This window comes from Lathyrus oleraceus, chromosome 2, assembly GCF_024323335.1.
Source record: "Lathyrus oleraceus cultivar Zhongwan6 chromosome 2, CAAS_Psat_ZW6_1.0, whole genome shotgun sequence".
Classification (NCBI taxonomy): Eukaryota; Viridiplantae; Streptophyta; class Magnoliopsida; order Fabales; family Fabaceae; genus Lathyrus; species Lathyrus oleraceus.
Window position 1 is genome coordinate 55,214,381 of NC_066580.1, and position 14,681 is coordinate 55,229,061.

Here is a 14,681-nt window from a genome sequence, read left to right on the forward strand (position 1 = left end):
ACTATGAACGTATGATCGCAAGTTCCCCTAATGATTTCACCGAAATGGTGAACATGGGGATGAGATTGGAAGAAGGAGTCAGAGAGGGACGATTATACAAAGATGAAGCGTCGACGAACAAGAAATACGGTGGTATTTTCTCCAAAAATAAGGAAGGAGAAACTAATGCAGTATCAGCAGGGAGGCAGAAGAGGCCTCATGTGAGGAAGAATTGCCAATCCCGTCAACATCAACATCAAGTACCATAAGTGATTCAAGTCTTTACTAATAATTCAGCAAATCAATCAGTTGATGTTCAGCAACATCAACAACATACAAACTACAACAACAATCTGTAAGAACAAAGTTGGTTATATAATATATCTCTAAGATAGAAAATTACATCAGATAGAAAATATTCGATTATCAGATGCTACTCAGAAAGAATGTGTCCAGAAGACTCTGATTCTGATCAATGCAGATACCCAACGCAACATAAAGAAATTAGACTCTGATAAAAGAATACTGAATCCAGACTCTGAATCTGAAGAAGTCTAGAGCTTTGAGAAACTCTGATACAGTCAGACTTAATCTACCTCTGAAGACAACTTTGATCTATCAAGACTCTGACGTAGACTCACCAACTCAGAATGCGTAATCGAAAAGAAATCTATATTTGGAAAGAAACTATTTCAAGAAGGAAATAATGAGGCTCTCAAAACTATTTTAGAAAGAAACAAGGAGAATAATGACATTAAACATTCTTCAATGACCAAGATCCTGTCATCACTCCAACGGTCCTTCACAACGACTATTTAAAGGACGAAATACTTCACAAGAAGATACACCTGAGATACACAAGAAATATCACCCATCCTCTCTCATTTTTCACGAGCTGCTGCTCTTACGTGAAAAGCTATTATTCTTATAATTCTGTAATATTTGCTTTTTGTTAGAAGCACTTTACATTACAATTTTTACTCTTGCTTGAACTACTTCCTCAAGTGACTCTACGCAATCTGAATACTTGAGAGGGCTAAGATATTATTCTCTTAGACATTTGGTTGTATAATCTTTCAAGATTAGTGGATTAAGTCCTTTTTGAAGGAGAAATCTCCTTGGCCGGGTGGACTGGAGTAGCTTTGAATTTCAAGCGAACCAGTATAAAATTCTGTGTCATTTCCTTTTTATTCTGTGTGTGTTTGATTTCTGAAAAAGTTTTTATTTCCAAAACAATTCAAACCCCCTTTCTTGTTTTTCTCAACCTTCAATTGGTATCAGAGCTTCGCCTCTGTTATTGATTTTCTAATCAAACACTTAACAGTGTAGAGAGATCCAGCATGAGAAAAACTATGGCCAACACCAATGAAAGAGATAATTATAATGCTAAACCTCCAATCTTTGATAGATAAAAGTTTGATTATTGGAAACACAGAATTGAAAGTTTCTTTCTAGGCTACGACGCTGATCTATGGGATATTGTCACAATTGGCTACACACCACCTGTGACAGACGATGGCGTTGCTATTCCCAAAAGCAGAATGTTAGATGATCAGAAGCGTGAATTCAAAAACCATCACAAAGCCAGAACGATACTACTCAATGCTATTTCCTACAATGAATATGAAAAGATCACCAACAAGGATACAGCTAAAGAAATACTTGACTCCCTAAGGATGACTTACGAAGGAAATTCTCAAGTCAAAGAAACAAAGGCTCCGACTCTAATCCAGAAATATGAAGCCTTCAAAATGGAGGACGATGAATCTGTAGAGGTAGTGTTTTCTAGATTTCAAACTTTAATTGCAGGACTCAAAGTGCTGGATAAAGGATACACAACTGCGGATCATGTCAAAAAGATTGTTAGAAGCTTTCCAGGGAAATGGAGACCCATGGTCACAACTTTAAAGTTATCAAAAGATCTGAACAATATCAGCCTTGAGGAACTCGTCAGTTCACTCAGAAGCCACGAGATAGAACTGGAGGAAGATGAACCTCAAAAGAAGATCAAGTCTGTAGCACTAAAGTCCAGATCCAAAAGACGCAAACTAGATAGAAACAAAGCCTTCCAGGATGAAGAAGAAAACAATGATGACTCTGAGAAGGAAGACTCTGACAACGAAGAAGAATTATCCCTTTTAACTAGAAGAGTAAAATAACTCTGGAGAAAAATGAATAATAACTTCAGAATACCAAGACCCAAGGGGGATCGATCAGAATCAACTTCCAGAGGTAAGTCAAACAAAGATATAACATGCTATGAATGTAAGGGAACAAGTCATTACAGAAATGAATGTCCCAAGTTGAAGAAAGAAAGCTCTAGAAGAGAGAATTTCAAGAAAAGTTCATTCAGAACTAAAAAGGGACTGATGGCTACCTGGAACGACAGTGGATCTGATTCCTCAGAATCAGACTCCGAAGAATAGGCAAATGTTGCACTCATGGCTACCACCTCCAGAAATACATCAGATGGAGAATCTGAATCTGAAGAGGTATTTTAGGATCTTTCTTGCTCTGACCTTGAATCATACCTTTCTGAAACTCTAAACTCATATCAGAAACTTAAACAAAAATTTAAAGCTGTAAAAGAGGTTCTTGAAGAAACCATCGAACAATGTGGTAAACTTGAGATGACAGTTTCAGAACTAAAAGATGAAAACCGAACTTTGATATTAGAAAGAGACTCCACAAATAAACAATGTTTAAAAATTGAAGAAGCATTATCTCAAGCCCCACAAACTTCGAACACAGTAATATATGAATATGAAAAATCTTTTCAAAAGTTTCTGAAAAAATGGGATAGAGAGAAGCAGAATGGCATCCATGATTTATGGACTAGTTATTGTTGATGATTTTAGTCGCTGGACATGGGCAAAATTCCTAAAGCGCAAGAGTGAGTCTCACTCGGTATTTACTAGCTTTTGTTCCAAAGTGCAAAACGAATTTGACTCCAAAATCATCAGAGTCAGAAGTGATCATGGTGGAGAATTTGACAATAAATTTTTTGAAGAACTATTCGATTCTAATGGAATATCCCATGATTTCTCCTGTCCTAGAACTCCACAACAAAATGGAGTTGTAGAAAGGAAGAATAGGACACTCCAAGAGATGGCCAGAACCATGACCAATGAAACAAATGTGGCTAAACACTTTTGGGCTGAAGCAGTAAATACAACGTGTTATATTCAAAATAGAATCTCTATAAGACCTATTCTGGAGAAGACTCCCTATGAACTGTGTAAGGGAAGAAAACCCAACATTTCTTATTTTCATCCTTTTGGATGCTCTTGCTTTATCTTGAATACTAAACAACATCTGAACAAGTTTGATTCAAAAGCACAAAAAGGTATTATGTTAGGATACTCGGAACGCTCTATCGTGGTATGATAGGCTCTCTTCTCTATTTGACTGCTACACGTCCTGATATTCTGTTTAGTGTATGTCTCTGTGCCATATTCCAATCAGATCCTAGAGAATCTCATTTAACAGGTGTTAAAAGAATACTCAGGTATCTGAAAGGACCCCCTAACATGGGCCTGATGTATGAGAAAACATGAGAGTATAAACTTTCTGGTTACTGTGATGCAAATTACGCAAGAGACAGAATGGAACGTAAAAGTACATCTGGGAACTGTCAGTTCTTGGGAAAGAATCTTATATCCTGGGCCAACAAAAAGAAATCAACCATAGCTCTGTCCACTTCAGAAGCAGAATATATTTCAGCATCACTATGCACTACTCAGATGCTCTGGATGAAGAATCAACTAGAAGATCTTCAAATATTTGAGAGTAACGTTCCTATCTTCTGTGACAATACTGCCGCCATCTGTTTAAGTGAGAATCCTATTTTGCATTCCAGAGCTAAGCACATAGAAATAAAACATCATTTCACTAGAGACTATGTTCAGAAAGGGGTAATAACATTAAAAATTATTGATACAGACCATCAATGGGCTGATATTTTTACCAAACCCCTTGCTGAAGATATATTCTCTTTTATCTTGAAAAATCTAAACATTCAAAATTGACTAGAATGAAATGTGCCTCTGAGATAGCAAAATAAGACTCTGAAGTAAACACCTGGAATATGCATCTGACTTTGATACTACTACCAGTTAAGAAGTTATCTGAGTCAGAAATCTTCAGGATCCAACCCTTTGGTATTCCTGAAGATCAGATAAAGTAACACATGGTACATCTTGCGTCTGACCTTGGAACTTCTAGACAGCTGTCTAGCATAAATCAAGAGACAAACTCTTGATATCTCCTCGAGCAGTGTGCTGATTTGGGGATTAGACCTCCATCATGGGTTGTAATCATTCTCCTCTAAACATGCTTACTTGGTTAACGTGCTGTAATCAATTTCTCAATTGTTAAACTCACTTTCTATTGTCGTTTTGCATGCACCCTAAATGTGTATATATTCATTTCACAAACTACACTTGCACACTTTAACACTCACGACCTCACAAAACCCTCTTTCTCAGTCTTCATCTCCTTCAAAGGATTTCTGCAGTCTTCATCAAAGTTCTTCAAGCATTCTCATCATCATCTTCAACTTTTCTTCCTGGATTCTCAGCAACAATCAGTTTACAACTTCTCCCAACATATGAACTCAATAGAGCAAGCACCCAGTTCTAGCTAACAAACTACTGCAACCACCGGTGTCGTCTGAACTCCAATCTACAAGGAACCCTACATCCTTGATCGTGAGGCCCACATTCATCTAGCAACTCCTTTTGATAGGCTTGAATTTCTATGTGAATCTTTGGTTAATTTCGAAAACATGAAGCGAAATGGCGTCGACCTCACTAAAGAACTGAAAATGCAAGGGTGGGAAAACTACTTTCAACGCCTCTACGACCTTGTGTACACGAATCTGGTGAAGGAGTTATGGCGTTTCCCAGACTCAGATGATCAATACATTGTCTCCTACATTCTGGGAGTTAAGATAGTCATCACTGTGAAATCAATTGCCTCTCTTTTGAACATGGAGAAGACAGGAGGAAGACGCATCTACAACATAAACCCTAGGGCAAAGTACTTGTCCCAGGAAATAAACCCTACGATCTTCCAACAAAGTGCTGAAGGCAAGCATTCCAAGAACAAAGAACTACATCAGAACCTCCGGGTCTGGCTGAAGATCATCTTAGGCACCATCCATCATCGTCCTACTTCAAACTCTTCTGACTACATCAACAAAGATCAGAAGTGCATCTTGTACTGCATTCACAAGGGTCTGAAACAATGTCTACCTGCACTCCTCTTCAAGTACCTCAGAGATTCAGTTAAATACACCAGAAACAACATGAAGACAATGAACTACATCCCTTTGGGGAGACTGATATCTGATGTATTGATCGAGAGTGGCCTCGTGGACCACCTGATTCAACTCAGACTCATGGAAGATGTCACCATTGATAGTGGAAGACCTCTGAATGCTCGGAATCTGAAGAGCATTGGAATCATTGATAAAGTCAGAGCCAACCAACACTTGATACCTCCTGGGAAGCACTCAGAGATCAGAGGGAGATTCCCAACGGGCTCTACCTGTTCTCCAAGATTGACCCTCAAGAGGTGTAGCACCTCAAATTTGCCCTCCTCATTCATGCATTCATTTTAGGTCATTTAACATTTCATATTGCATTTCATCATTGTAGCGGTGTATTCGTCGCTATATGATTTATCGATTAAACCATAAGCAAAGCATACAATGATTTCGAGTCGCCACCGCACTTTTATTTATCCAAAGGATTGGCTAAAAAGCGAACAAAACCCTAAGAAGTTTTACACATAGAAAACTAATAAAAAGATCAGAGAGTCTGGGTAAGGGGTAAATTACGCAATGGGAAGGTGTTAGGCACCCACTACGTCCTAGGTACTCCTAGGGAGCCCTTTTCACACTTGTTGTATAAGATTGTTATTTGTTATGACATAAGTATTGTGCAAACATGATTGGGATGATGAGAAAAGAATATACAAGTTAGTTATTTTTGTGTTCGAACGGATGAACCCGTTGCCTATGTACCTTCCATCAAAGGTAAGGATCAAAACGCCGTAGTTCGGCTAAAAGATTTCCAAAAGGTTTGTGAGTTCAATTTTAAACAATAGCACTTGAGGCTTTTCATTATCAATGGGAGAAAACTCGACCAAGACCAACATCCACCATGCGAGGATAGCTTCGACGTACTAGAGGGGTTAACCCTGTTTTCAGTACGGAAGTCTTATAGTCGACTCACTAAGGATAGGGTGAGGTTTACATCAACCACAATGATAATTGAAACCTATGGCTAATGCATGAAAACTTAGCAGGAATGGACAAAGCCAAAACAATTGAATGTGTGAAGTTAATTGATTGTGATTATGAAAGTAGGGTCAAAGTATGATTAAGATTGATTCAAAAGAAAGTATTATGAAAATGGAGTTTGAAAAAGTCAAGGACTTGGGGTCCAAGTTTTTAATTTGAAAACATGAGGATGTTTGCACAATATTTATCTCAAGTTTTGAAAGTAAGGTGTGAAAAGGTTTAGGACATAGTGGATGAATGGATGAGGATGGATTGTAAAACTTCTTAGAAGGTTCACTTCTTGAAATCATATAGAAGATGATTCAAGTGTGTCCTTTGGAATGGGCAATGAGCAATAATAAAATAAGCAAACAAATGATACCGGATGCCACTCAATGGTCTTACTCCAATCTCACAAACAAAAGTGGATACCGGATACCAATAGATGGATTTAAACCAATCTCCTAAAACAGAAATGGATATCAGAGGCCACTCAATGGACTTACACTAATCTCCTAAAACAAAATGAAACTTGGATACCGGATGCCAATCTGTCTGGACTTATACCAATCTCCAAAATATGATCATAGGAAAGCAAATGCCAACTTGCAGGGACTTACAATTGCATCCTCACATAACAAATGCATCAAGCAAAGAGAAAATGAGTGGCCAATGAGATGGTCTTATACTCACTTCCATATCATATGAACAATGGCCAATGGATGGTCTTACAATTGTCCTCAATGGGCAAACAACAAAGATATGTCACAGAGACAAATGAAATGGTCATGTACTGATGAGCAATTAATGATGATAAATGCATAAAGCATGCAAGCAGACAGGTGCATATGAGATAAGCAATCAATCAATGAAGTCATTCAGCACACACTATAACCAAACAATGAGGCTCATACAAAAGGGTCAGGCATTGAAGCCAACTGGAATAGGGTTAATGGTGCTCTTAACCTTGCCATTGAGGGGCTAAGGTGAAGCAGATGAAAGGATATGAGGGGTGTGCCCCATTGCTCTTATCCCTGGTCAGGGAGAGAATTTGAATATCAGAAAGTGTGGGAGTTCAGAAAGTAGGAACTCTCTCCACAGATTATTGACTCAATAGATCTTGGGTTTGGATCTCAATGCTACAACCATGTAATGGGAGCAAGGAGAAGACTCACAGAATAGTGGGAGATAGGTTGCTTATCTCTTATATCCACCAATTGCCTTATTTGAAGGACTTTTCCTGCTTGGGACAAATGTAAACACACACAAGCATTGCCTCTTAAGGAGGACTTCAGACAGTTGCCTGGCCAAGTAACAGGCCAGGTCTTCCAGACTACATGAAGAAAAGGGATTATACCTCAATGCAAATTGCTATTAAAGCAAAGCAAAGCAAGTTCTTAAAAGAACTAAGCAACTAAAGGTACCTGAAATAGTCAAACAGAATCAGTACACAACTTAAAGTCAAAGCAAAATGAGAGAGAAATCAATAGTCAACATAATCAGATAAATGAGCAATGCATAAGACTCAAAGCACATGAGCCAAACAACCTACAAAACAAACAAGTTAGTCATGATAAACAATCAAGCTCAATCAATTTTTAATGATCTCTTTGGGTATTTGTTGTTTAACCTGAAAAAATGAACTCAAACATGAGCAACAAGACCACTAGGACAAGCCTAGGGTCAAAAAGGGATGAGAAAGTCAAAACAGCAAGTGATAGTCAACCAAAATCAAGTTCAAACAATCAAGAAACAAACTCAATTGGTTTCATGTTCATATCAATCATCATCATAATTTCACAAACAAATTAGGTCAAAGCATGGCATATAGAAGCTCATAGAAGTCAACAGCAAGACTCAACTCAAAACCAATCACAAACATTTCAATAAATCATCAAATAATTCATGATCAATCATAATCCATAACATGACATGCATATCAAATTTCAGCTCATTTGGATCAAGGGAAGTTGGTCAATGAAAATCAGAAAGTCAAAGCAAGTTCAAGCATGCTCAAAGAAGTCAACCAAACATACACCAACTTCAATAAATCATAAATCAGTGACAACATATGAGAAATGAATGGGATCAAAACCATGGCAACGCTTAAGATGTCTACTAATCACATGTCAAATTTAAAGTTCATCCAATTAAGTATGAGAATTTCACAAACAATATGAGATGATGTGTCACAAAAAGTCAACATATGACCAAACAGGGGAGAAAATCTCAAACAATTAGGAAATGCCATCAATAATTCCAAGAAAAATCACATGTAAACTAGATATCCAAGAGTACATTCATGCAAAAATTCAAGCCAATTTGAGTTCAAGAAACATGGTAATGAAAATCATGAAGTTGGACATCAATGGTGTGACACAAATTATCACACCCTAATTCAAAAAATCATAACTCATAAACAAGCAATGATAAATTCAGAACCTCTACACCAAAATCACCATGAATGTGTCTAATTTAAGCACAACAAATTTCAAAGCCATTGGATAAAGCATCATCATTTCACAATTGATTTGGCAAAGTGTACAAAAAATGAGCACATGTCACAAACCCTAGCACCATTAAAAATCCATTCATCCAAAAATTCTGGAAAAAATATGATAAATAACTAGAGATTGAGATGAACATTATGCAAAAGTTTCATGAATTTTGGATTAAAATTGGATGTGATATGATTTTTCAAAGATGGTGTAACAAAAATGAAATAAATATTGAAGAAAATAAATGAATTAATGGATTTAAATGGAACCGGTGGCATTTGTGTAATTATGTGAAACTCTAAATGAAACGCTGCACACAGACATGAGCGTGTCACTCAGCTACTGGTCATGGGCAATGGAATAGTGTATTTCTCATGCAAAACGAAAATATCACACAGCCAACACGATTTCTGGAAATGGGGTTTAGGGTTCATGGCACTGTTCATCATCATCAACAATCGCGAAATTTTTTGTGCCCAGAAATAGAAATCAAACATATCATTAGAACCAGCAAACAACATACATCATAAATCCAACCATCATTTTCATGGAATCGAGCTGAACAATAAGAGATGTGCAAAAACATATTCACATGCCAAACTTTAAGACAACATAACCTTCAAATTACTTGACCATTTTCAGTGTTTCAAAGCTCAACATGTTCATGGCAAGGAGATCTATCTAATGCATATCATGGTTTTGTAAATAGTGAAAATCGAAAACTCACCAAATCTGCAAAGCAGTGTCGATTCAGGTGTTGTTTGGTTGTTTTGTGATGAAACAGATGTTGCTTTGAGTTCCAAATGATGAATGCTTGAAGACTTTAAGCTCAACAATGTTGATTCCAGCTCAAATCGTGGACTGCCATGGATGGAGCTTTAATGAAAACAGAGTTGTAATGGCTTTACAGTTGGGTGTTGTTGCTTGCAAAGGCTTAACAGAGGTTGGTATATCATGAACCAAAGCACAGAAGCATGGGTTTTATGAAGATTTTCGAAAAAAAGTTCAGATGAGGAAAATGAGTATTTGAGAGGAAATGGCTTTTTCTGTTTGTGAATTGTGGCTGCTAGGGCTTGGTTCAGCAGAAAATATACTATATGTATGCTGTTTAATGTGTGTTTATGTTGGTTAATTAAGTGTTAATCACAATTTGCATAAAAGAGATGTTTTGGTTAATTGTGAAATTCCACTCAAATGACATGGCCATGGCTCTTACAGCTGCGAATTTGGGCTTTGAGCAAATCCAAAATGCAATTTCTGGTCATTTGCAAGTGGTAAAAGTGATTGGAATTGGTTATTTTGAAAACTCATTTTTCCACCTCACTTGAAATAATTCAAACCACTTCAAAAATGCCATTTTGATTGGTGAGTTTTTGGTAAATTGTGATGACATATTTGGAAAGAGGGCATCAAATGTGACTTGTAGCAAAAAACCCCACCCAATTTGGCCAAATGGTTTGGGAGATATGGCCTTTTGAAGTTCAAAAATTTTTGAGAATGATTTGATCATAACTTGCCAACCATACATGGGAATTGAGTGTTCTTGGACTTTTTGAAAATGGGAGAACAAGATCTTCAACTTTCATGTTGGGAAAAAATTCATTTGAAGCTTGTATCATGATGTAATTTTGAGGAGAAGAAGTTACTATTTTTGGCAAATTCCAATTACAGGTCCACTTTCTATTTTTGGCAACTTCTTGTTTGACTTCAAATTCTTCACTGTGGATGTTTGACATGATATATGAGGCTTATATGGACATGAATGAGACCTCTCAAACCAATTCCCATCATCAAATCATTGATTAAATGCACAGTTGACCAATAGTTGACTTTCTAGGGTTTTGCTTGACTGAACCATGTTCTGATGAATTCCAAACCCTAATCCCTTGAGATCTTGATTCCAAATGATATCACAACATATATGAACTCTTGATTATTGATCATGGTGCCCAAATTCTGCAAGAATGGCCACCATCCACTACTTAATGACTGATTAGACTGATTGACTGTTGATTGCTTCATCTGCAAGTAACATGGTTAGATGACAACATTTTTGTACTTTTTGATTAGTAAACATATGAAAAGCAATGATATACAAAGGCAATACATGCTTGGTGATCAAGAACCACACTCACAAGGCAACCCACCCACTAGGAGGGAAGCTAGGGCATGCAATGATCCTTGAGGCCATGATATGATATGATATGGGCCATGAGGGATCTTAGGGCCAAAATTGGGGTCTTACAATCATGTCAATCAAAATTAGCTCCAAGAATTTGTCTTCCAAGAAGTTTGGATATCATCCAAGTCACTTTGTGGGTTCTATCTGAATGATCAGTCAACACAAGGGAAATTGTGCATCAACTAGGGTTTTTCTCAACACTCAAGGAAGTTTGTATTCATCTGGGTAACAAGGGTGCATCACCATCTTCATGATCTTTCTTTCCTCAAATTTTCATTTCTTATCAGCAAAGTTCATCTGAATTAGGGTTTGACCTCTGGTCAACTTTGGTCTACTGAAGCAGTCAAAGTAGGGTTCCTCAAGGATTGAGATAAAATCTTGGTTTGAAGGTCTTATGGATGTTGTGTAGAGCTCTTGGGATCTAGGGTTTCATTTTCAGAGGTTTTCTTCAAAGGATCAAGCTTAATGGGCTCAGTACAGTTCAAAATTCAACTGTGAAGTCAAAAGTCAATTGTTGGTCAACTGAGGGTCAAATGGCTAGGGAATGATTTGAGATACTTCCAACATGTTCAAATGGGGTCTATTCATCATTCAAAACATTAATCTTGAAGGAACAAAGGTCCAACGCACAGGTTACCAAATTTGGAAAGATGACCTGTATTGTGAAGTTTCCAAATTTGGAAGGATTTTGACCTAGCTTCAACTTGATTTTTCATCACCAAGCAAGCTCCAAATGAATTTTTTCCCAGACATGAAAGTTGTAGATCTTTGTCTCCCATTTCCAAAAAGTCCTATTTCAAGGCCATATGACGAATGGTTGAAGAGTTATGGTTCTTGAATGATGAAGTGTGCATGAAGGCTTTAAAAAGGCATAACTTGAGGTTGACAAGTCCAATTGGTGTAGCTCTTTTTGCTATGGTTTTGTTTTGAGAAGTACTTAAAAATGGCATGCAAAATGACCTTTAATTTTGCATGATTCATCAATGGTGCAAGTCATTTTTCAAGTTTTCTTTCATGAAAAGTCAAAAGGACACAGGATGACATCATGGAATATTCTCACGTGCCAATCATTGGGAATTTATTCAGCATTGCTTTTTGGGCCAAATCCACCTTGGAATGTGAGCCCATGCATTCCCAGATTTGTGGAAAAGTCATACATGCACAAAAAATACACCTTTGTAAAATTGTCATTAAACATCATTTTGTGTTATTTCTTTCATATAATCATGATTAATCAAGTCTCAAGAGAGGATTAATGCATTAAACAAGGTTGTTCATGTGCAAATAAGGGGGGCATTTCCAAAAATAACCAAAATAATCATGGACTTGAAACTCCTACATTTGAGCCCACCAAGCCACAAAAATCAGAGTATAAACTCTAAAAATATCATTGAGCAAAACCTTAATTCGTGCAACCTCCATACACACTGAAAATCTCACTTTCCAAAAATAATGTCATACTTTATTCTCATCAAATCTCTCCATACATCCATGGAAAATGAAAACCAATAGCATATTCTTGATTTACACACTCTAAGGATCACGAACCACCCACGATTTGAGCCATTCCAAGCAGTTTCTAAACAGAGCTTTAATGGAGGTTACTTCTTGAATCTCAAGATCTGGACCGTTTCAAGCACAACCAAAGGTAGCAAACATTCATAGAAGTTCAAGGGAGGTATTCTGGAGCTTATCTCATCACCATACTGAAGTTTCAGAAGGTGCCATTTTTGGCAACTCAAATTTCGACTCCCTTATTTTGCTCATTTTTTATGCCTAAATGAAACTACATGCTATGGTGATGATGTAGATGTGTTTACTTTTTAAAATGATGCAATATTGAGTGACAAATCTTGATTTAAAGTTTTGATATTCAAACTTGTTGTTTGTGATTTGAGAGATTGGTGAAGATTCATGAAAAACTAATATGATTTTTGAGTTCCTAGCATGTGGTTTAGGGGGGGTAGCCTCATTTTCGTGGAGCTTTGGTCGCGCGTGGGAAGTGGCCGCCGTCGTGGGTGGCCGGAACCCTACCGGCGTCACTGTTCATGGCCGGATTGTCTTGAGGAAGAAGACAATTCCATGGCCGTTGGATCGCTTTGACTAGATTTGAAATGGATGCTCAAGATTCATCCATGTGTTTTCTTGCTTGGACCAATCTCATCCATCCATTACAATGTAGCACCTCAAATTTGCCCCCTCATTCATGCATTCATTTTAGGTCATTTAACATTTCATATTGCATTTCAACATGTTCAAATAGGGTCTATTCATCATTCGACACATTACTCTTGAAGGAACAAAGGCCCAGTGCACAAATTACAAATTTGGCAAGATGACTTGAACTGTCATGCTCGCTAGGCGAGCAGATTGGTTCGCCTAGAGAATCTAAACTGTCATGCTTGCTAGGCGAGCAAATCCTTCGTTAGGCGAAGACCACGCATTTTTAAAAATATAACAGACAACCTTGGACTTGGACCTCTCTCTTTTGAGTCCACAAAGCCACGGAAATCAGGCTATAAATTCTAAGGATTCATTAGAAAAGAGAATTAAAAAGAAGGAAAATTGGTGAAAGCTGAGAATACTCTGAGGTTTCCTTGGAACAAAACCCTGGAGAAGAGCTAACAGAATTCAGAGCAGCCTCCAGACCCTGAAAAATTCATTCTGACTCACACACTTTTTCATACAAACCCTAAGATTGTTCTGCAAACCCAACGGTGCACTTCAATTTCAACCGATCTCTCCAGTCAGGTTTGCCCTATTCCCATTACTTTACGCCTTCAATTTGAAATTTCTAAATGTATGAGGCATTTGGGTTTAAATGTGCATGAATATATAAATAATGCCTCGAATGTTTAGTCACTTCGTTTCTGAGATGGATACCATAGGGTTTGGGATCATAGAAATCGGACCGTTATCAAGGAAGAATCCAAAACCCGCAGGCGTTCGCTAGCTCCATCGCTAGGCGAGCATGTAGTGGAGCTTCGCTAGCACCTCGCTAAGCGAAGCAGTAGCGAGCGTGACAGTAATTGATTTTTTCTGTTTGCTCTGATCTGTTTTGTGTTTGTCATGGCATGTTTTCTCCTGATTCCATCCTGTTACTCTAACCTGTTTGTTGAGTTTTTGTGAGGGCTCACATGACTCTTGCAGAGATGGCTTGCTTGGTATTCCGCTTTATTTGTGGGATACCACCTGGAGGTTTATTCCGATTACCTGTGCTGACTGGCTTTCTTTGATGATGCTAGCTTGAGGGATCTTCGGGTTTCTTATTTCTTTAATTGTTGTTGCTTCGGATCTTTATCCGTGCGGTAGACCTCTTGATCCCTTTATTTTTCCCGCATTTTACCGCTTTCTTAGCTGGAAGACCTCGATAGGAGGCAATGTTTTTGTGTGTTTACTTTTGTGCCCAAAGACCTCCAAGAAGAGGCACCAGTGCTAAAGACCTCCATGAAGAGGCAATTGACGGATAAAAGGGATTAGTAGTCAATCCCCCGTTATTCAGTGCGTCGTTCTTTAAGATCACACTACGTGTCGATACTTCAGAACAAAAGCCCTAGATCTTTTGTCCGGTCGGTCAGTGGAGAGGGTTCCATCTTTCTGAACCCCCACGCCTTGTCATGAGCTCACCCTGTCCAGGGTTAAGAGCTATGAGGTCGTATCCTCATTACCCTTTTGATCTGCTCACCCTGACGTTCAATGTCAGTGGTTAAGAGCCCTTTTGATTACCCTTCCATGG